Raw genomic sequence first — 23,199 nt, forward strand, 5'->3', positions numbered from 1 at the left:
GTTGTGGGTAGCTGGCGAGTGTCAGCAGACCCTGCGCCCCAGCTGTCCCGGTGCTTTTCTCAGTACCATGATTTTTAAGCCATAAAATATTTTCAGTAAGGGGGCTAGAGAGATGACTCAGTGGTTAAGAATGCTTACCGCTTATAGAAGACTGGAGTTTGGCTTCTAGCATTTAAATCTTATAATGCCAGCCTCAGGGGATCCAGGAAGACTTGCAGCCTCAGTAGACACCTATACACACATATGCACACATACATGCACATGCACTCATGCACGCACATAATCTTTTTAAAAAATAGTTCATAAGGACCTATGTATCTCTCCATACAAACTTTTCTTACACTCTCTCTGTGTCCTGCTTTTGCTTATACATTTCCAAACCCTTTCTGACCCTCATGTTTATTAGTGTGTTAAAGCCATTGAACCCTCCCTGCTTCTGACTTCTGAGCTGTTATTTCCCAACTCCAGCAGCATGCATGAATCTAGTTGCAGTTTGTATAACCATAGTTCTGGCAGATGTCTTTGTTTGATGATTGAAGTCAAATTTGCTTTAAAAAAAAGGGGGGGGGGGTAGAACTTTGAGGGAACTTATAAGAGATGGCAACATGCAACATCCTCTACTTTAGAATGGAATCAGTATGTTTTCCCTGGGGTCGTATTTTTATCACTTGCATCTGACAAGCTCACTAACTGTGTGAGAGTAGGATGTGCTGGCAGCTTGATACCGTAGGCTGAAATAGAGAAAACTGCAAGTAGGGCAAACAAGAAGTTTACTGAAGGGTAGCTTCTAGTCTAACTGGAAATCAGAAAAGGAGCTCACACTTACAAAGCACCCTCCCTGGGTGAATTCTGGACTGGGCAAAGGAAAGGCTGAGAAAGCAGTTCAGCTGCACAGGGGAGCTGCCCTAAGCAATTTCAAAATCACTGTGACATTTTTTTCTACATGGATCTATTTCAGAAAACCCATATTTACACAGATTGGCATATTATCAGGTTTTTGGTGGTAATGGTTGTCATGTTTGTTTTTGTTTTTTCTTTTAATTGGATATTTTCTTTATTTACATTTCAAATCTTTTCCTCTTTCCAGGTCTCCCCTTCAGAAACCCCCTATTCCATCACCCCTCTCCCTACCTCTGTGAGGGTGTTCCCCCACCCACCCACCTGCTCCTGCCTTTGCACCTTGGCATTCCCCTACACTAGGACATCGACATTGAACCCCCTCATGCCCAAGGGCCTCTCCTCCCACTGATGTCCAAAAAGGCCATCCTCTGCCATATATGCAGCCAGAGCCAGAGCCATGGGTCCCCCATGTGTACTCTTTGGTTGGTGGTCCAGTCCCTGGGAGCTCTGGGGGGGGGGGGGTCTGACCTGTTGACACTGTTGCTCCTCACCACCCATGGGGCTACAAACCCCCTCAGCTCCTTCAGTCCCTTCTCCAACTCCTCCATCTGGGACTCCATGCTCAGTTCAGTGGTTGTCTGTGAGCATCTGCCTCTGTATTTGTCAGGCTCTGGCAGAGCCTCTCAGAAGACAGCTATATCAGGCGCCTGTCAGCAAGCACTTCCTGGAATCCACAATAGGGTCTGGGTTTGATGACTGTATATGGGATGGATACCCAGGTGGGGCAGTCTCTGGATGGTCATTCCTTTAGTGTCAGCTCCACCCTTTGTCTCCATATTTCCTCCAGTGAGTATTTTATTCCACCTTCTAAGAAGCACTGTAGCACCCATACTTTGGTCTTTCTTCTTCTTGGGCTTCATGTTGTCTGTGAATTGAATCTTGGGTATTCTGAAATTTGGGGCTAGTATCCACTTATCAGTGAGTGCATACTGTGTGTATTCTTTTCCTGAAGGAGGCAGAGGCGGGAGGATCACCCTGAGCTACACCTTTGTTTTTGTTTTGATTCAGGGTCTCTGTGTAGTCCTAGCTGTTCTGGAACTTATGTATACTAGGCTGGCCTTGAAGTTAGAGAGATCCTCCTGCGTCTGGAGTGTTGACATTAAAGTTGTGTGCCACTATGTTTGGCTGTCACTTTGAATGGTAATGATAGCTATTTCATACCTTAGCAGCCACACTACATGTTCTGGGTTATGCATACAGTGGTGCCTATAAATATGAGGTTGATGATGCTGTTTGTCATGTTCTAATAATGAGCAATGTGAGCCTTAAGAGAAGTAAATGAACAAAAGCTGTGTACTTTATATTTAGCAGCAAGAGTTTAAATGCAAAGCACCTTACCCCAAAATATCTCAGTCTTTACATATAGCCACTAAGAGCATCTTCCTTTTGATCCATACTCTTCATCCTACTTCACCTGTGATTCTCTGCATTAACATTTTACTGTTTTTATTTATTATTTTTATATTTGTTTTTATTGTTGTGAACTGTGTCTTTATGTGGAGAAGTGTGTGAGAGTGCACACTTTGCACTTTTGGCCTTTGGAGCCAGAGAGGCCAGAACCTCCAGAGCTAGTAACAGTTGTGAAGTGGGTGTGAGGAATCAAACCCTTTATCTTCTGCAAGAACTGTCTATGCTCTTAATCTTGAAGCCATCTCTCCTGAGCAGCTTTTATTCACTTTACGGCTTTTGTTTAAGTGAAATGGAGGAAATGGCATAACTGTCATTCTTTATACTCTGGGATAGAATGGTGCTTGTAATGAACCAACTACAAAAACAACCTATTGTTTGTCTGTGACATCCCAGAAGAGCTTTGTCCATTTTTTTAAAGACAAGTGGTTGATTCCATTTCTGTATGTTGCCATCTGCTCTACTGTTGCCTGCATTTATGAAATGAGCTGTTAGTGTGGGAGACACAGTGAAAGCCACTATATGCACATATTCAGTACTTGTACTTAACTGATACTCTTATTCAAAAATTTTATGATGTTCCTTTAAAAAAGTTTTCGGTGCACCAGCAAGATGGTACAGTGAGAAAGGGTGTTTGCTGTCAAGCTTGACAGCCTTAATTTGATCCCTAGGATCCACATGATGGTGAGAAATAACCCGGGAAAGTTGGCCCCTGACTTGCACATATACACAAACACCCAAATAAACAAACAAAGGTTAAAAAACTTTTTAACAACATTTACCCATTATTTTAGGATAGTGAATGTTACAGTAAAACTCCTTAAATTTCCCTTCAGAAAAAAAGTCTGATGCTTAAAGCCTATACTTGGGTATTCTATGTTAAAATATATGGGACTTCTTTTTAAGATTTATCTATCCCATAATTAGCCTCCAAACGATGACACCATTGCATACACTAGCAAGCGTTTGCTGCAAGAACCTTGATATAGCTGTCCCTTGTGAGACTAGGCCGGGGCCTAGCAAACACAGAAGTGGATGCTCACAGTCAGCTATTGGATGGATCACAGGGCCCCCAATGGAGGAGCTAGAGAAAGTATCCAAGGAGCTAAAAAGATCTGCAACCCTGTAGGTGCAACAACATTATGAACTAACCAGTACCCTGGAGCCCTTGACTCTAGCTGCATATGTATCAAAAGATGGCCTAGTCGGCCATCACTGGAAAGAGAGGCCCATTGGACACGCAAACTTTATATGCCCCAGTACAGGGGAATGCCAGGGCCCAAAAATGGGTGTGGGGGGGAGAGTGTGGGGGACTTTTGGGATAGCATTGGAAATGTAATTGAGGAAAATATGTAATAAAAAAAAAAAGAAATTTGTGTGTGTGTGTGTGTGTGTTTTATGTGGGGACTTGTGTTCCTGTATGTAATAACTGCAGAGGCCAGAGGCATCAAATTCTCTAAGCCTGAAGCTAGAGACAGTTGTGCGCTGTCCAACATGGGTGCTAGGAACCAAACTTGGATCCTCTGTACAGCAATTTAAGTTCTTAAGTGCTGAGCCTTCTTCCCAGTATCATATGTAACTCTCATAATGCCACAAAATAATTATGTGACTGTCACTAATCACTTTATTTGCATGCTATATATTATCATGCAATAGATTGTATTACATACTAGACCAGCCTGCCATAACAAAATAACCAGAGGTTGCATTGGTTAAAACACAAGAAGTTTATTTTTTTTCAGTTAAGTATGATTATAATTTCTAGATCAGAACTCAGCAGGATTTACTTTCTTTCCCACAAGGCATTTTCTCCCTCACTTATTTGGATTGTGTTAAGGAACATTGCAACAGTATCTGTGGCTATATAGATTCTTTATATTTACAGAAAGTCTTCAGAAAGGTTGTTAATTGGCATATGATCTATGAGTTAATTTCTACAGGTTATCCACTGTAAAATGAAGCCTTCCTATTCTTGTTATCTCTTTAGTCCTGTTACTTAGCTCATTTCCTAGCCAGTGTTAAGTACCACAGCACTGAGGCAGCCTGAGACTGCCAGTGCCTGGAGAACACAGCTTCTTTTGTACTTCATGATGCATGTAAACCTAGCCCACAATTCCTAGAAACAAACTGTGTTATGTTAGCTTCTGAGTTATATTTCTTCATAACCTCCAAGAATTTGGAAATAAAACAACCTTTTATTAGTCTGTCTCTATCACAAACAGGAATAGCATTTTTTTTTCTTAACTGTGTTTAGACTACACTCAGTCCTTAGGTCTAGGCTATAAATATCAGAAGTAGGCAGGGATGTTACACCACACAGGTAGCTGGCAAATGGAAGCTGCTAGATACAAGTTCTTAAATCCATTGAACAAAACCTTAATAAGACCCTATATGTTAGCCATGCAGTTTTCTGTCACAAGGTCTTCAGTGGGGAATGACAATAGATGCTACTCTTGGGTATTGTCCTTACCTCTGATAAATTTCACTGAATTCATTTATATTAAATACCTATTCAAATGTATAAATCTGGGAACATGAGCACATATAAGTGTATTACACAGGATTCTCCACAGGAGCTAAAGATGGGGAGATTTTATAGACTGGCCTACACAGTGGGGACTGGGTAGTCAGAAAACAGCTGGATGGAATAAACAAGCCAGTAGCTGCTTGGACCTTGAAGCTGAATGTCTCAGCAGTTCCAAGGCAATGGTGGGACCTGGAAGATTCCTGGAAAGCTGCTGTTATTCAATCATTGGAAGGTCCAAGAGACTGGAGTCTGAGCCAGTAGAGTACATCCACAGCAGCAGTGGACTCACTCAGGGAGGAGCAATCGCTTCTTCCTCTCATATCTCTACTCAGGAGCTTCCCACTGGAAGTTGCTACCTCTGAGGAAGACATTTTAGTTAATCCCTTCTGGAAATGCCATCACAGAAGAGCCCAGACATGTGTCTTCCTATTGACTCCAGACCCTGTCATATCACTGGAATTAGCCACTACATCATGTGACCTCAGTTCCAATCTACAGAGCATTTCCACTCAAAATGTCCTTTCTTGTAGTTTTGAAGTCACACAGCCTTGTTACATTTCCTGATTTATCTTGTTTGTTTGTTTGTTTGTTTGTTTATCACCTTGTACAATGCTCAAGTCCAAGTGGATCAGGGGCCTCAGCATTGTTCATTGGCACAGGAGAAAACTTCCTGAACAGAACACCAGTAGCTCAGGCTCTAAGATCAACCATAGACAAACGGGACTCATGGAACTGATAAGCTTCTATAAGGCAAAGGATACTGTCAATAGGACAAAATGACAACCTACAGATTGGGAAAAGATCTTCACTAACCCTAACTTCTTGTTGAAGTTTGCCTGATGTAAAATTCCACACAGTGAAAACACGAGATATGTAATTTTTGCCTTACTGCCTTTACTCAGCAGAGTGGTTTTGAAATGGTCTGTTTATTCTTACTGAAAAATATGTCCTCATGTGTGAATATACCACAGTCTGACCATCTGTCTGGTGACTGACATTTAAAGAGATGTAAAATAGTAGAAATACAAATAATCAAAAAGCACACAAAACATTATTAGTGATTATAAAACAGCTAATTAAAACAAGTTACAGCTATATATCCACCAAGCTCTGCATAGGAGTGACTGCTACCCAAATGGTTGAACTAGCGCTACTTCACTTTAAGATGTGGTACCAAATTTTGGAACTATACTGAAAGTAATAGCAATATCACAATAACTTGTGTTCAATTTTTGTGTTGAAATGCTTCTTTGAATAGATTTAATTAAATTTTAATTTAAAATTTTTAACTGTGACTACTAGAAAATTTGTATTTACATGCTCTTGAACAGTGGTCTTGAACTGAAATTCTAAGTCTAAAAATAAATCTTAAAAAGATATAGAAAAACCCTGAAGTTTTCATATACTATTGGTAGAGACATAAAATACTACATCATTTCAAAAAATTAAAAGATCTTTCATAAAGGTAGCCAAACCCTTAGTATGAGGGGATGAAAACATGTTCACTCCAAGATTTGTACAGAATATTTGTAACCATCTTCATAATGGCCGCATTCTAGAGCCAATTATTGTCCCTATTCAGCTAGAAGTCACACTTCAAATGGGTTATTCCTTTCATCATGTAATGTGAATCATAAAGTTAGGGTCTAATTCTTATAGCTGTAACAACAGTGTAAAAAAATAATTACTGAAAGCTACTATGAAATGTTACATAGAAATCTAAACAATACACAAAAGAACTACAAATTTTAACATTTAAAAAGTGATGTCGCTTATTTGAAAATGATTAATAGACTCACAGCTTTTTTAATGATCCCATATTCTAATTTTTTTTAAAATTTAAGTATGGCTGTGTTTCAGTGAATGCTATCCATTTTCCTTGGGGTTGGAAAGTTTGTGAGGGGAGAGCAGATATGTATACCCTGTTGCTTGATATTAGAATATGTGTGGCCTGCCTTGAGTCTGATTTCCACTCCAGAGGCCAGTGACTTCTCTTGGTAACTTTCTGAGCATCCAGATGAAATGGGAACGGGATCAGTAGTTCTGATCCTTTAATACCATTAGAAAAGTAATAAAATTATTATTTGAATGTTAATATTCATTTTGCATTATATTCTTTTTTCATTTTTTTCATTTTTTTCTATTACATATTTTCTTTAATTACATTTCAAATGTTATCCCTTTTTGTAGTTTCCCATCTGAAAACCCCCTCTCCCCTCCCTCTGCCCCTGCTCACCAGCCCACCCACTCCTGCTTCCTGGCCCTGGCGTTCCCCTATACTGGGGCATAGAACTTTCACAGGACCAAGGACCTCTCCTCCCATTGATGACCAACTAGGCCATCTTCTGCTATATATTGCATTATATTCTTTTGCAAGACAATCATTAATAGTTTTCTTCTAAGCAAGATCTTTGAATGTATCTGCTTTCCTGCCTATAATATATTTTGTCTTGCTTTTCTGGTTGCAATAAATATTTGGTTTTTTAAATTGGATGTGAACAACTCATATAAAGGACACTCCCTCTTTCAAAAGTTTTACATGGTTACCAGAAAAATACTGCAAAACCTGCTGAAACAAGCAACAAACTAATTTTATTTGACATTTCTCCAGAGCCTGTGGTTCCTAAGGCCTGTACAGGTTTCTCTTGATTGAGTTCTGATACTGCTTGGGACTAAAGCAACTTCCTCCTGATACCAAACTAAATAAGGTTCACTCGCACTTGCGAAAGTTGATTAGAAAACTATTCCATTTTCCATTACATTTTTTACAAAGCCATGAATGAGCAAATTTCTTCTCCATTTCAGACTACTGAGCAATCATAACAGGTAATAAATGTTGTCCCATTGTGAATGCAATGTGGAATCCGTGACTTTGATATCTGCAGAGGAAGTCAAGCACTTAAAGCAACAGTATGAAAGCTCAAGTAGCTATGGTATAATTCTGATTTGTTTTTAGAAAACTCTTAATTTCCTAGTTACAAAGCCAAATAAGATCAGCCCTTTAAAACTACTGAGCCATGAAACCCATTCTCCTTAAGGGCTTTAAATTTGGGAGCACACTCATGAAATTTATAGCTCTGATGAGATATATTTTGCCTGCAGTCAAGATGAGAGTTAGACCATTGGTTTCCCAGCATGACACCTATGTGTTCTCGTGTGCAGAAGATGTCATTAGGCTCATAATATCACTGCCAACATCACATTAATGTTTACAAGGTTGCTTTTGTCACTTTTACATCTTCCATTTACACCTGCAGCATGCTAAATAGCTCACGCTAGAGAATAAGCCCCTGCTTTCACTGCCACTGTCAGTGGAGTAAAATAAAGCCACCATTTTCATTCATATTCATGGTGTTCATGCCACAGATTAGCAGAAGATACTGCTTCTAGAAACAATAGATAATTGGATCAGATCAGATGCCCTTATAAGCGTGCATGTGGTGGCTTTCATTATTGACACATGATGAGCTGAAAAGGTAGCTTGGCAATTCTGACTCTTACTATTTGGGGCAGAGCCTGATCCAAAGGAGACGTGAGATTTCCATTGCTTTTAAGGATGGATTAACTTCTTCAGGATGTTCAGACCTCAGGACAATAAGCAAAGGAGCTGTTAAGTAGGACCTAATGTATCAAAAAGGCAGCCACCTCTACAGGAACCTGCCATCTGCCTCACATAAGGAATAAAGAGCTCTGCAGGAAGAAACCTAGTATTTGGAAATGGTAGTACTCTTTTTTTATTAGGCAGTGAAATTCTGTGATTAAGAAAATCAGTTCTGTAAACAGTGTTCTTAAATTTGTTTAGTGTCTAAGACGTTTTATCTGTAATTTTACTATTCCCTCTACCATTTACTGTTATGACACTCTCAGACACAAATGAGACAAGAAAGAGTACGATAAATTCTTGGGTACTCTGGAGTGAGACTAAGCAATTATTGATATCATTTCATTCTTGAAAGAGATGTAAGAAGATATTTGTTTTGATTCTTAATGGTGATTATATGTAAAGCATAAATAGCTAGACTCCAGGTCCATATTTGTATTGTTTTACCTTAAGCAGAAATATAGAACTAGTCAGAGGTATAAATCATGAATATATTTCAGCCTCCAGAGTATTGTTGAACTGAATTAGCTTTGTAATTACACTAAGAAGGGATAACACTAATGCCTTCAAAATGTTATTTTGTTGCTAAAATTAAATTAACAAAAGGACAAAAGGAACATCTGTTTGGGGTTATGATACTTTCTCCTGGGGAATACTTTCTTTTGAGGCTCTCTTATTGGCCTGCATTAATTTGGATTCTATTATTTTATTGAATCTAATTCTAAAAGTCAGGAATGGTCTTATGGAAATCTCCTGGTACAACGTTGGTTTTCAGGGTCTTTAGACACATTGCTTCTTTGTTCCTACATCCTAGCTCCCGAGGGAGGAAAGTAGTCTTGCTTGACACTCACAATTCCAGTTCTGCATATTGTTGTCTGATAGTTCTGTGTCACTCCATCGTCAGACAAACTGGACCTTTATATACTGCTGAACCAAACAATCCTTCAACACCATGATTCTGTCCTCTAAGAGCTTGAGCACCTCGTGTATCTTTATATTTTTTTAGTTGAGAGTTTCATAGAACATGTTTGATCACTATGTGCTTTTTCATATTTGCATACACACAAGATCACTTTGGTGCTACCCAAATATTCTTCTTACATCTATGGGCTTCCACTGGATCATAGACCACATACCAAAGGCTACACTCTCAAAGAAATTGCTCTTCCCTATTCTAGAACCTAATAATTGCCAATTATTCCAAGGTAATAATGGTTGGCATTTCATGCCCAATTTCTAGCTTTATGCTGGGATTTGATCTACCTGAGGCTTGCACGGGTCTAGTGCATGCTTTCACTCCTGTGAGTTCATGATGTGACGTCTCTGTGTATAGCAGCCATGAAGATGCTATTACTTTGTATTCACCCACCATGTAATTGAGCTCTTACATGCTTTCTGCCTCATCTTATGCATAGTCTCTAGGCCTTGGGAGAAGGAGGAACTGCAAAAGATGCTTCTCAAATGGGGATTGAATGTTGACCTATGGGTATCACAGTAGGTCATGAGGCATAAGTTAGTTCCTTACTGTGTTCATTTATCAGATTAAAAGCTGTAAGTGTTCCCTTAAGGCTATCACTTGTCTAGCTAAAGTTTTTTGGCCTGATAGTGGTTCCAGATATTGGTGTCATCTTGTGAAATAGGACTTAAATCCAATCAGAAAATGGTTAATGACTCCCAAGATGTTTGTGCTATTATTACACCTCTGAGCATGTCTTCTTGCCAGACCAATCACTATACCTTCCAGGGTTCACATCTGGGTATCACTTTTCTCCTCTGGGAGTGTGATTATCACATATTGGCACCATAAACACTAGCCAGTGGGATTGAAGCTTTCAAGTCAGTGCTAGCTTAATTGTTTTTCCATATTCTATGATTCAAGTATGTGGTGTTTTGTGGAGAAAACCAAGAGCAATGTGACTAGCCTATAATGTTTGTGTTTATTTGCGGCCTCATTCACCAGCAACTTCACTTTGTTGCTCTGTAATGGCGTAAACCCACTGTGTGTGTGTGTGTGTGTGTGTGTGTGTACACAAACATTTGTTTCCTATGTAGGTTTCCTAAGTCTTTCCCAAAGGTCTTATTAATCTCTTCTCCTACTCCCTCTTCTATCTACCCTCTACTCACCACACTATGGCTTAGTCTTTCTGCTGTATCATTTCCTTTTAACCCTTTCTACAAGTTCATTCTATCCCACCATTCCTAAAAAGCCCCTAACAATACAGCCTAATAACTAATTTTTGACCTTTATATATCTCATACAAATGGATAATGCAGACTTAGTCTTTCTGTGAGTGGTTTATTTCACTAAATATACTTTTCTCAAGGTACATCATGTGAAAGGGTTCCCTTATTTTATAAATATGGATAATTCCATTGTTGACATACCACATTTTCTTTATTCATCTATCAATGGATATTTAGTTCAATCTTGTGAAGGTTGATATATTTTCTCACACATTCTATTGGTTCTATTGCTTGTCCAGAGAATGCTGACGAATACACACCTCTTATTGCAGCTGTAATTCTGCAATGTAAGGCATACATACATTAGCTCATGTCTCCTCCTATTTCCCACTATTTAGGTACACAGCTAGAAGTGATATTACTGGCTCATATATTAATTCCATTATTTGTTTCTCTGCTTTTTGAGATGGGATCTCATTATCTAGTACATGTTGGATTTCATCTCATGATATTTTTGTTTCAGCCTTTCAAGTGCTGGAATTGTATCTCTCTATCAGCCTGCTTGGCTTTAGTTTTATGTGTTTCATGATCTTCCTTCTAAATCGCAACAGAAAATACATAATTTTTGTATCTCTAACAACAATATACATGGATTTGTATTTCTTTCATAATTCTGTCAGTCTCTGTTTCTTTTCCTGTAAGACAGGAACTTCCTCAAGCACTTTAAAGCTCCTGTTCTCTCTGGTCCTTCCTATCAGCATTCATTCTCGCTGTACCTCATGTATTCACTGCTTTGTTTAACTGTGTGCTTTACTCTCTGCTACTTGACAACCTGAACTATAAACCCAGCCGAGCTAATCAGTGCTACTAAGTCACCAAGATATACGAAGTCCATTTCAAGTCCACTCTGGGAAGGTATGGAAGTTTAAGGTTTTACTTGGACTTTTCTCTATGTCTACAGTCCCTAAAGTTTGGAGAAGTAGTAACCAAGCTCTCTCAAAGCCTCAATCACACACACACACACACACACACACACATACACAAATATACATACCATTTATTAGCTCATCTGTCCTGTCCCATCATATATACTCAATAAAGGTCATAACTTTCTAAGATCCGCCAGTTGTCCTTCCTTTAGTAACACATCATCTTGTGAATCCATCCTCATTCTGAATATCTACTGTGGCTTTAATACTGCTCACCCAATTATACCATTCACAGTTATAGTCTTCTGCTCAAATATCAATAATGGTTTCTTAATTTGTTCATCAAACAGCCTCTACTCTGAACTACACTCGGTGTGATATGCTGCCTTGGTTCTCAGTCTAGTCTGGGTGCAGGCATATAAAAAAAGCAAAAGTTGTAATGAATGTTCTAAATGTTGATAGAAGAGGCTACAGAGGAGAGTGGGAAATCTAAATAAGCTTAGGCTTTAGGACAAGGATCTCAAAAAATAACACTTGAGCCTGGCTTTGAAGACATGTTTTATGTTTTTAACAGAAGGAGTAGTTAGTGTGAGTCATGTTTCAAAGAAACAAACTGACAATAGATAAAGGCAAAGTCTACAAAGGCTAAAGGTAATTTAGTTTCTCTGAGTCCAAGAAAATGCCAGACAGAAGAAAGTTCTCAGAGCATTGCCTGGGAAGATATGAGGAGACCTTGGTGGGAAAAGCTTCTGGTTTTGCTAAGGACCTTGCATTTAGTTCTTTAGAACTGGATAAGTAGTTAAAGCACAAGAATCTTAAGAAATAGCTGAGATGCATGTACAGCATTGTGAATGTCATTAATATCACTGAATTGTATACATTACGTGGTCAAAACAGCATGTTTTAGGTTACAAAGTTTACCATAATTTAAAAATTTTAATCATAAGATATAGAAGGGAGCACTGAAATATATACTTTAAGTGGATAAATTGTGAAATATATGAATTATATTTTAATAATGTTGAAAAACAAGCCCCCGAGAAACAAACCACATGGGAAGTATTTAAAGCACTGATACTCTGGCTCTGTGTTAATTGAGTCAGAATGTCTGGAGGTGGGCTAAGCACCACACACCTCATGAAGTGCTCCTGGCCATTCTGATGTGCAGTCACAGTACAGGAGCACTGCTGAAGGCAATAAGGAACCAGTGAGGAATTTTAATCAAGGGTATAACCTCATCAGATTTGCATTGCAGGAAATCCAGCACATCAAGTGTGTAGAACACGGATCATCAACTTTTCAGCTCCGTGTGAGAAGCCACATGAATGGCAATAGAGACTATATTCATAGTAAACACTGGAAAACACCTCCAGACAAAGGCACATACAAAAAAAAAAAAAAAATGGCTACTCAGCAAGAAAAGATCCCAGCATCTGAAGGTATTAAGTCCATTAGTGTGTGTTTCTGCTGTCTCACACTGGGGTTGTGGAGGGGGAAATTGTCTGTCTTGTTTGTTTGCTTATTCTTTTGTTTTGTTTTTGAGAGCTGTCTGCTGCTCCGACACATTTCCTACTAACCTCATCATTACCCATGTCTGATTATCACCCAGTCCAGAAGCCTTCTTCATTATGTTTCATTCCTAAAAATCATAATGTATACAATTTAAGATTCACACTACTAATGTGTGTTTAAGAAAACATACATTCAGGTAACATCAGCAGAAGTAAGCTAGATAGTAAGTTCGCTGATCCCACCCTACAATTCTGTAGTTTCTGCCTCCTTAACTATCAGGGTCTCCTCCAAATCACAACCTCTGACAACTACTAAACACATGCTTCCCACAAGGTGGTGTAGGTGAAATCATGATATATAGCAGCTAAGCATGGCTTCCTCCACTTAAATCATCTGTGCTGTTGTATATGTTAGTGTTCATTCCTTTCTCCTGATGAGTGAACGTTCAGCTCTCCAGTTATGCCATGGCTGCCTCTCCACCCCTCAATCCAGACACGCTGAGAGGTTTCCAGTTGTGTTAGTTGCTTTTCTGCTGCGTTGATGAAACACCACAAGCAGAGGAACAGGAGTCCATAAGGGAGGGACAGAGACAAGAAACAGGAACCGGAAGTTGAGAGTTCATATCTCAAACTGAAAGCACAAAACAGAGGGGTGGGGCAAAATAGAAGATGAGGCTTTTTACTCCAAAATCCTACCCCCAATGACATACTTTCTTCAGCAAGAATGTGCCACTTAAAGCTCTCAAAGCAACAGCACCAACTAGGGCCAAATAGTGAAATGCCCAAGGCATTTCTCATTCAAGCTATCCCACCAGTTTTTAGGGACTATAGTTAAGGTTGATATAAATATTTATAGGAGGATCTTTGCAAGGACTTAATTTTCCTTTTACTTCATAGTGTTTCGTATGAGTTTCATCACTCATTTACATCGTATTGTGGCTTGAATAAGAATGACCTCAATATCTGATATATTTGAATGGTTGAACCCTAGTGGAACTGATTATTTAGGATTTAGATGATGTCTTAGGGTTTTACTACTGTGAACAGAAACTATGATCAAGGCAACTCTTATAAGGATGACATTTAACTGGGGCTGGCTTATAGGTTCAGAGGTCCAGTCCATTATCATCAAGGCAAGAGCATGGGAGCATTCAGGCAGGCAGTTATGGGCCTGGAAGAGCTGAAGGTTCTGCATCTTCATCAGAAGGCTGATAGCAGAGTACTGACTACCAGGCAGCTAAGATGAGGGTCTTAAAGCCCACACCCACAGTGACACACCTACTCCAACAGGGCCACACCTTCTGGATAGTACCACTCCCTGAACCAAGCATATACAAACCATCACAGGTGGAATAAACTTATTAAGAGCTGTGTCACTAGGGGTGGACTTCAAAGTTTCAGAAGACTGGATCCATTCTCACTGTCCTCTCTATCTCTTTGCTGATCAAGATAGGACCTCACAGCTGTTCCTGCTGTCATGAGTGACTTTACTATTGAGGATGCTAAACCTCTGAAGCTGTACTTCCAATTAAACATATTTTAAAATAAGTCACCTTGGTCATAGGGTTTTTTTCATAACAGGAAAAGCCTTAATTAAGACATAGAAGTGTAGATTTAACTTTGAGAGATACTACTAAGGCAGGCAAGCATAGCTTACCAACACAGGGCATGCTTGCCTTGAGCTACAGATGCTCTGCAACAATCCATTTAGCAATCGGGCCACTTGAACGCCTCTTTCTAAATAAAACAATTGGTCAGTGTCATAGTTTGGCTTTCATTGCTGTGAAGAGACTCCAGGAGCAAGAAAACAGTTAATTGGGGCTGAGAGACATAGTTTCAGCATGACAAGTTTCAGGCAGACATGATACTAGAGAAGGAACTGAGTTTTGCATCTTGATCTGAAAGCACCCAGGAGAAGACTCTCCTTCCACACTGGGTGGAGCTTGAGCACTAAGAGCCTTCAAAGCCCACCCCCATAGTGATACATATCCTACAAGAACGCCACACCTATTCCAGCAAGGACATACCCTCTAATAGTGCTACTCCCTGTGAGCCAAGCATTCAAACACATGAGCCTATGGGGACCAAACCCTATTCAAATCACTAAGGTCATGCTGCCCTAATACCTTTGTAGCAACTGCTTAGTAATGCCTACTTTGTAGTCAAACACATTTTGCTTTTTCTAATATAACTGAAGAAGTCATTTTTTTCACTAAACTTAACAAATTCTCTTTCTCTCTCTCTCTCTCTCTCTCTCTCTCTCTCTCTCTCTCTCTCTCTCTCTCTCTCTNTCTCTCTCTCTCTCTCTCTCTCTCTCTCTCTCTCTCTCTCTCTCTCTCTCTCCTGGTTTTCTACAAGTAGCATCTTCTTGTTAAATTAATCTGTCTTCCCTCACTTGGGCCATTCTCTCACACAACTGATGTTTCCAGTGCTCCCCTCTTCCTCCAGGCAAGCACCAGGCCCTGGCCTACAATGACAAAACCTCCATGCTTCAACACATATAGCTCAGACCTGCATTTGACCAAGGCTGTCTTACATGGTTATTTTTACTTTGTTTTCCCAAATATTTTTTTCCTCTTTTTTTCCGACCATCTCATGTGTTGTTGAGCAGTCCCAGATCTAGATTCAAACTTCAGAACTTCAGTGGTTTCTATGCGTGCAGAGCAGCTGTTGGTAAACGTCTCCCCAGCAGGCTTTCATAGGAAAACCATCCAGGCATTAGCACCGCGGATTTCCTTTTGTGGTTTGGAGACTTTTTCCCAGGGAGAAGTCTACTATGAACCTTAGGATACCCGCTGGTGTCACTGAGACCTGGTTATGTTTCAGAACTTTCTCATAGGTATAAAACATAATTTCTCTTAACTGTATTTCTTTCAACAGGCAGCTGGGGCTCAGCTCCTCTGCATACTTAAATCAGCTTCCTTTCCTAGTCTTTCAGAATTTGACTCTGTTTTCTCTTTGTCCCTCCGTCTTTAAACTCCTTGTATTTCGGTTCTGAGGTTTGACTGAGTCTTTAAACATAGGATAGTATTATATATACATATATATATGAATGAATCTTTAAATGTATTTTTCAGAGAATTTTAAAATTTCTTATTCAGTGGTAGTTTGTAGTGAATAAAAATCCACTGGAAGCTCCTTAAGTCATAAGGAAGATTTTGTATGTGTATGTAAATTTGTTTACAAAGGTCAGGTATTCCAAATTATGTGTAGTTAAGATTTCTAGGTTTTTTTCTTCAGACATGGACACTACCTATTCATTAGCCAGTCTTCTAGAGTCAACTAAGCATAATGAACTATCTACTAAAAATTACTAAGAAAAATTTCTAATTTAAGATCTATTTTTGCCTCTTCCTGTCTTAGGGTTTCTATGGATGTGACAAAACAATATCACCATAAGTAACTTAGGACAGGGTTTGTTAGGCTTGTGGGTCCATAGTCCATTACTGAAGGAAGTCAGAACAGGAGTTTAAACTGGGCAGGAACCTAGAGGCAGGAACTGATGCAGAGGTACGGGGCGGGGGGGGGGGATGCTAATTACTGGCTTGTTCCTCCTGATATGCTCAGCTTGCTTTCTTATAGAGCCCAGGACCACCAACTATGGGGTGGCACAACCCAGAATGGATTTAGTGGGATCCTTACCTATTAATCACTAATTAAGAAGATGCCCTACAGGCTTGCCTACAGCCTGATCTTTGGAAGAGATTTTTCTCAGTTGAGACTCCTTCTCTCCAATAACTCTAGCTTATGTCAAGTTAACAAAAAACTAGCCAGCATACTCCTTTTCTGAAAACCCTTAGAAAATATGCTTCTTCTTCTTTTTTACATAAACATGCTGAGTTTATTCATGATGCAGTCTTCAAATTACCTCATTTAAAAGTAACAACTAACAAAATCCATTTTAAAATACATGGATAATTTGAAAACAGGCACAACATAAAAATGAAGACTCCTGATTTTAAGTAGGTGCCTAACTCTGAAATTATCCTTTTAACATTTTTTAGTTCAGTTCTGGGTGAACCAAGATGGCCTCTTTATGTTTCTTTCAACAATCCTCTTGCCCTGATCCTTCTCTGATGGTTTCTCTCCTGTGTACAGTACCATAGTCTCAACGGAAGGAGCTTTGAAAGGACCTCCTCCTTGAGCCCCTGTTTTCTGATTTTTGTTGTCTCCTGACAGTACTTTCTCATAGCAATAGTCACAGAGGACATGTTTCTGCTTCAGGAGACCACATTCAGGGCAAATGTCTATATTGTTCTTAATTTTAATAAGCTTTTGAGGGTTTCTTCTCCTACATCGGTTAACTTCGATGGTGCGTCTGCTTTGGGGAGCTGCCATCCAAAAGATACTACCTAAAAAGCTGGAATTCTCTTTATTTTCACTGGGATCATGTGCTAGTTCTGTGAGGACAGATGGACTCTGGACTGCTTGCCCACAGAGGACTGGCAAAGCGACTCCAGCTCTGCTGCAGTTGCCATTGTAGCAGATCCCAGCACCCCTGGAGCAGTCCAGGACACACCAGCCATGGTAATGCAAGCAGCAGCAACGAAGGAGCCATGATCCCGAAAATATGCTTCTATATTAACCATAACAGCCTCCAAACTCCAAGGACTTCTACTAATCCTAATTTTTCAGTCATGTCCCACCAACTTCAACAAGCCAATGATCGAGAGTAACTATACTACAAACATAGTAAGCTACAGCCACTTATAAAGGCATTTCTCCCAGACCAAGATCACAAAACCCCATGTAGCGTCTGAAGATTAGATAAATCATGGGCAATACATCATCTGGCACATAATAGAAATAAAATAATGTTTTTCTTAAAATTAAAAATGTATAGACTATCTATTCCATCAGCCATGCTTTCCTAAAATATGTTAACATCTTCACGGAATTTCTTTAATTTTTAAAATTAATATACGTAATTTGCCTTCTTATATCCTTTGTACCTATGTAAGCCTGCTTACTCCCAAATGTATGGCTTCTATTTAGTTGGTTTGTGTGTGTGTTACTAAACATATAAATATAACATTCTCAATCCACTTACTGTTAAAATGTTACCCATATGTATATGATTTCAGATATGACCAATTGGACGGAGGAGTTCTCCCTATTCTCAGCATTTCTTAGCTGCCTGTGGCTCCTTGCCTAGGGCTGAAGCATAAATGAGATTAATCCTGAAAAACGCATATTATAATTTACTATGAAAAGAGCCACATGGCTCAAAGAGGATTTGTGTGAGGACAGAAACTGAGGTCATGCAGAACAGGCCAGTCTTGCCTGAGTTTGAAGGTTATGAGTCCAGAAATAACTCTGTAACTAGCCCTCTAAGCAAGACCTGAACCTTTTTAACACAGCTAGAGAAGCAGAACAATGAAAAACCTGGAGCCAAATCACTTGAAGTCCAAACTGTCAATGATGAGACCCATATGTAAAGAAATATTCTTTAAAGCTAGGGTCAGATCTCAGAGAGTAAAGCAATTCAGTGTGCATTCAGAGTAAAAGATATCTAAGCAGGATTTAATTTTATTTTTAAATTGGAATATTATTTGTCCTATGACCCACATTTCTGGGGAAAAAAAAAGACTTGGGGTCATTGAACCCCTCTAGTTGTTCTTTACAGAGTCCACGTTGAATAAAACTCTCATTGTTTTTTTGTTTGTTTGTTTGTTTGTTTTTTGTTTTTACCAGAAATACTACACTTTCAAGGATCTGTAACATTATTTAATAATAACAGAATTGATATAGCTTAGAATATTAATGATAATATAAATATAAAAATAGCTGTTGAATTTAAAATACATACACAGTCTGTAACCAATTCATTTTCTAAATGGACAAAATTAATAATTATGTCATTTCGAAAATCTTTAGATGAGTTCAACACAGATCAGTTTGTGGGTATTCTCAACACATCGGAGGAGGATATGTCTCTGCTTTGTTTTGTTTGCATTTATCTGCAGTTCACTGATCATACAAAATGTCAAAGGAATATTTCAGCTTGTGAGATCCACACTTTATTTTATAGTACACTTAGAACATAATGTCTCTGAGAATCCCTGAAAAATGACAGGAAACATTTCCACTGACTGTTAGGAGCTACTTGGTGCCATACTCAACCTGTAGCTTTCTCTCTCTCTCTCTCTCTCTCTCTCTCTCTCTCTCTCTCTCTCTCTCTCTCTCTCTTTCTCTCTCTCTCTCCTCTCTGTCTCTCTGTAAATGTCTCTCTGTCTCTACCTGTCTCTGTCTCTTTCCTTTCCCTGTTGTATCTCTTATGTCTCTCTGTTTCTGTCTCTCTCTCTCCTTTCTGTCTCTGTCTCTCTCTCTGTCTCTCTCTCTGTCTCTCTCTCTGTCTCTCTCTCTNCTCTGTCTCTCTCTCTGTCTCTCTCTCTGTCTCTGTCTCTGTCTCTCTCTCTCTCTCTCTCTCTCTCTCTCTCTCTCTCTCTCTCTCTCTCTCTCCTCTCTCCTCTCTCCTCTCTCTCTCTCTCTGCATCCCTCATCTCTCCTCTCTCACTCTCCCCATCCTGAGATCCTAAACATATCCTGTATGAAGGACATGTGTTAGTTAAAATGCAAACCTTTATCATTGCTCCTGCTGCCTAGAAATCAGAGATATTCTAACTATAAGAACATATATGGACTACTTATCAATCAATCAATCACATGGCATGGGATCTATGTCTTCAGTCTCTTAGAGGAGTACCCACTTAGTGTCATAGGCTTGAACTGTCCTCATCATTTCCCATATACCATGCTGTGTTTACATGGCATTAAGGATGCCTTTCATAAATCGCATATACAATGGGACAATGTGTTCAATATCCCCCTTGGAACCTCACTTTCTGAGACTCTTACTAGCATAAGCCTCTCACTCTGGATTTGTTTAGCACCAGTTTGTATTTTTCCTTCCTGTTTAATGCTTCATGTTCTATGAATATCATTTACTCCCTGAGGGATGGGCTGCAGGGACAGTCTTGGGAGTCAGGCAGAGGAACCAGATCTTAATGTTAGAAGCACTGAGATCCTCCTCTTGGGAAAGCACAAAAGGTAGACCCTGGTCCTTGATGGCCTATGCTCATGTAGAGCAGGCTGTTGGAAACACATGTGCTATTCTAGGTCTGTGTTCTACAATGGTGAGCTACACAAAACTATTCTAAGCCAAGCAGGATTCTCACAGAGCACAGTTGCAGACCTCCTGGGTGTTTTTTTGTTTTTTTTTTTTTGTTGTTTGTTTGTTTTTTTTTAGCTATCTCTGGTTTAAGCAGGATGAGTGGATTCCCCTAATGTTTCAAGGGAAGAAGAATGAACTCATATTGAAGAGCTATGGATAGAAATCTTTCAGAGTATGTGTTAGTCTCGCTCAGTCTTTCAGCAAGACTGAAACTTAAAAACAAAGAAAGGAAGAGAGAAAGAAAGAGAGAGAGAGAGAGAGAAGGAAGAAAAACGAACTTCTGCAATGCCTAAGGCAATCATACCTCATCACTAAGAGAAGTCTTGCCTCCCACTATGGGTTATGCAGGACCCATTCCCAGGGTCTGCTCTATGGCCTATATATGTATATAGTTTTTGTTCTTTTTAATCACAAAATCCATTGTTTTTGGCTATTATTAATTTGAAGTACATGCCATTCTTTAGGAATAGGGCTATAATAGGATAACAGACAACACTAAAAACATTTTACAAACATTTATAAATGCTCATGGAGGTTTCATTTTGCTAGACTGAGTCTGAATGAAAAATATAATGATGGCCAAATCTTGAAGTAAGTGATTTTAATGAACTTAAGAATCCTACTTCAGCCATAGAGTTTGTAAGAGCTTTGATTCACGTTTCTACAGTAAGAGAGGGAGACTCTAGTACAAATAGAGCTCAACTCCTCTGGGGGGCAGGGCAGCGATCAAGGTGTCTTTTCAATTTTGTAGTGTGTTAAAGGAAAGATATTAAAGGATAGCACAAGATGAGCCTGCCAGTCAGTGTGATTTTAGCCATCTCTGTGCTCTGACTAGAGTTTCATTGGTGTTAGGCTCCTGCTCTCCTCAGGGACTAGGAGACAGAGCCTCGACCTCACTTGGTGATTGCATTTCCCAGCCACTGGGAAAACCATGGTCAAGTTAGAGATTTATATCTCCTGTAAACCTGCTTCCCACCTTAATTTGTAAAATAAAGGAGAACTGATGATTGGGCAGATAAAGGGAAAGTGGAGTGGGGCGGAAGGTGGGGAGAGAGAAGAAGGAGAAAATGGAAGAGAGAGAGAGAGAGAGAGGACGCAGAGGAGGAGGAAGAAGAAAAGCGGAGCAGAAGCACATGGCCTGGAGAAACCTCAAGTTCTAAGGGGTCTCATAGATGTGGAAGATGGTAGTGTAGCAGTCGATCTGCCCAATCTAGGCGCACAGCATGTATTCATATTAATTGAGTTGTGTTTTCATTGCCAGGGCATATTTGGGTTGGAGATTTTACCACAACAACTCATAACCCATCTAATTGATAATTTAGATTCATCATTAATTGTCCTGTTTTAGATTCTAAAGATAGCTGATATATTCCACAATTATACAGCACATGGGCAAGTTAAATGAGATGCTTCAAAGTGGATGCTCTGTTGTCTCTGAATGAAACATGCCAGGAAAGAAGTATAACATGAGAATCTGTGATTTCTCTGAATTTTTCATAACATTACAGAGAACTGTACGGTTCACTTACGTAAGTATATTCTTTGTATCTTTATATATGTGATTTATAAAACAGGTACAATAAAATAGAAATAAACTTGAGTAAATGAAACCTGGAATATATTAAATATAAGTTAGGATCCAAGGCTAACATTGGAGAATGGTAGTGCAGAGAAGTAGGCCCTACAGAGTTATTAAAGTCAAGCCTCAGACCTGGCTCCAAGCTTCCTGGAGGCTAAGCAGCTAGAAATTAATGAGTAGTCTAACAGATTTTGATATGTTATCAGTAGGAGAAATGTATTTTCCATTAGTTGCCTAATTCTTTAATACTTCATACAAAATTCCTTTGAAGATAAAGTTTCAATACAGGAAGTTTTGTGCAAAATAAAGGGAGTGCTAATTAAAGGAAACGTATAAAGAAACATGTTTACAGAAGTGTCTCTCGTGGGTTACTGATGGGTTCACAAAACACATTATGATAAGAAAGAGGGTTTCAAAAGGTTCCCAGGTTAATCATGGTATAGGGGTGGGGGGTAGCCAAAATCCTGCTGCTTTGAAGGTTTAATCCAAGATGATTATCCAACCTCTTTGTTGAACAAACCTTGCAAATATGGCCTTCCCAGAAAATTTGCAGGGCTTTCTGTAGGAGTTTGAAATGTCAGCAGAGCATGCTTTCTGTTGATAGTATCCCAGAAAAGCATCCCAACCGTTGGGGTTGGGGTGGAAGGGAAAGATAGTAAGATTGTTTCGTTCCCTGATTTTTATGCTATGCTGTGTCATAGACTTTCTGGAGATGTTGCTTGGCATAACTCAGGGAGAAAAGAAAACAAATAAAACAGAGAAAGGCAACATGATAGCTTGATGAAAGCCAGCTGTGCAAGTCCTCAGCAATGACTGGTGGTACAGGATGCCTTTCAAGAGGTTAGAATCATGACCTTCACACAGATAAAAGCGGGGGGGGGGGTGCGTGCTAAATATCTAATTTAACTCATTGTCAGAAAGATATTATAGTGGGTTCAAGGGAGAATCCAGAGGGTACATACCATTTATAAATCAGGAATATAGAATCCAGAGGGTACATACCATCTATAAATCAGGAATAAGGAAATGAATTTTCAAATGGCCTCATGAGAAGCTTTTCCCACTGAATAAGTAGGCTTTCCCTCCACTACGCAATCCATTTGCATTGCAGTTGCCATGTGCAATATGAATCACCACTGATTATGAAATAGCTCCAAGGTAACGAAAGGTTACCATTCAATAACTAGAAAGGTGTTTCCAGACAGGAGGATGTCAGCTGGGATGCAGTGAAAAGGAGCAATCCTCCTTGGTGTAGCAGTTTTCATGTTCTAGGCCTTCCCACTGGTGTTAGAGGCAGAAGACTTGTTTGCCAATCTTGTCCCTGACTTCTTTCTTTCTTTCTTTCTTGACTTCTTTCTTTCTTTCTTGACTTCTTTCTTTCTTTCTT

At 39.4% G+C, this 23,199-nt stretch overlaps 1 pseudogene; it reads right to left on the reverse strand.

The window, feature by feature from the left end:
* Positions 1-17,064: 17,064 nt before the first annotated feature.
* On the reverse strand, positions 17,065-17,617 carry LOC110297112 (annotated as a pseudogene).
* Between the last annotated feature and the right edge of the window lie 5,582 nt (positions 17,618-23,199).

This window comes from Mus caroli, chromosome 6, assembly GCF_900094665.2.
Source record: "Mus caroli chromosome 6, CAROLI_EIJ_v1.1, whole genome shotgun sequence".
NCBI lineage: Eukaryota > Metazoa > Chordata > Mammalia > Rodentia > Muridae > Mus > Mus caroli.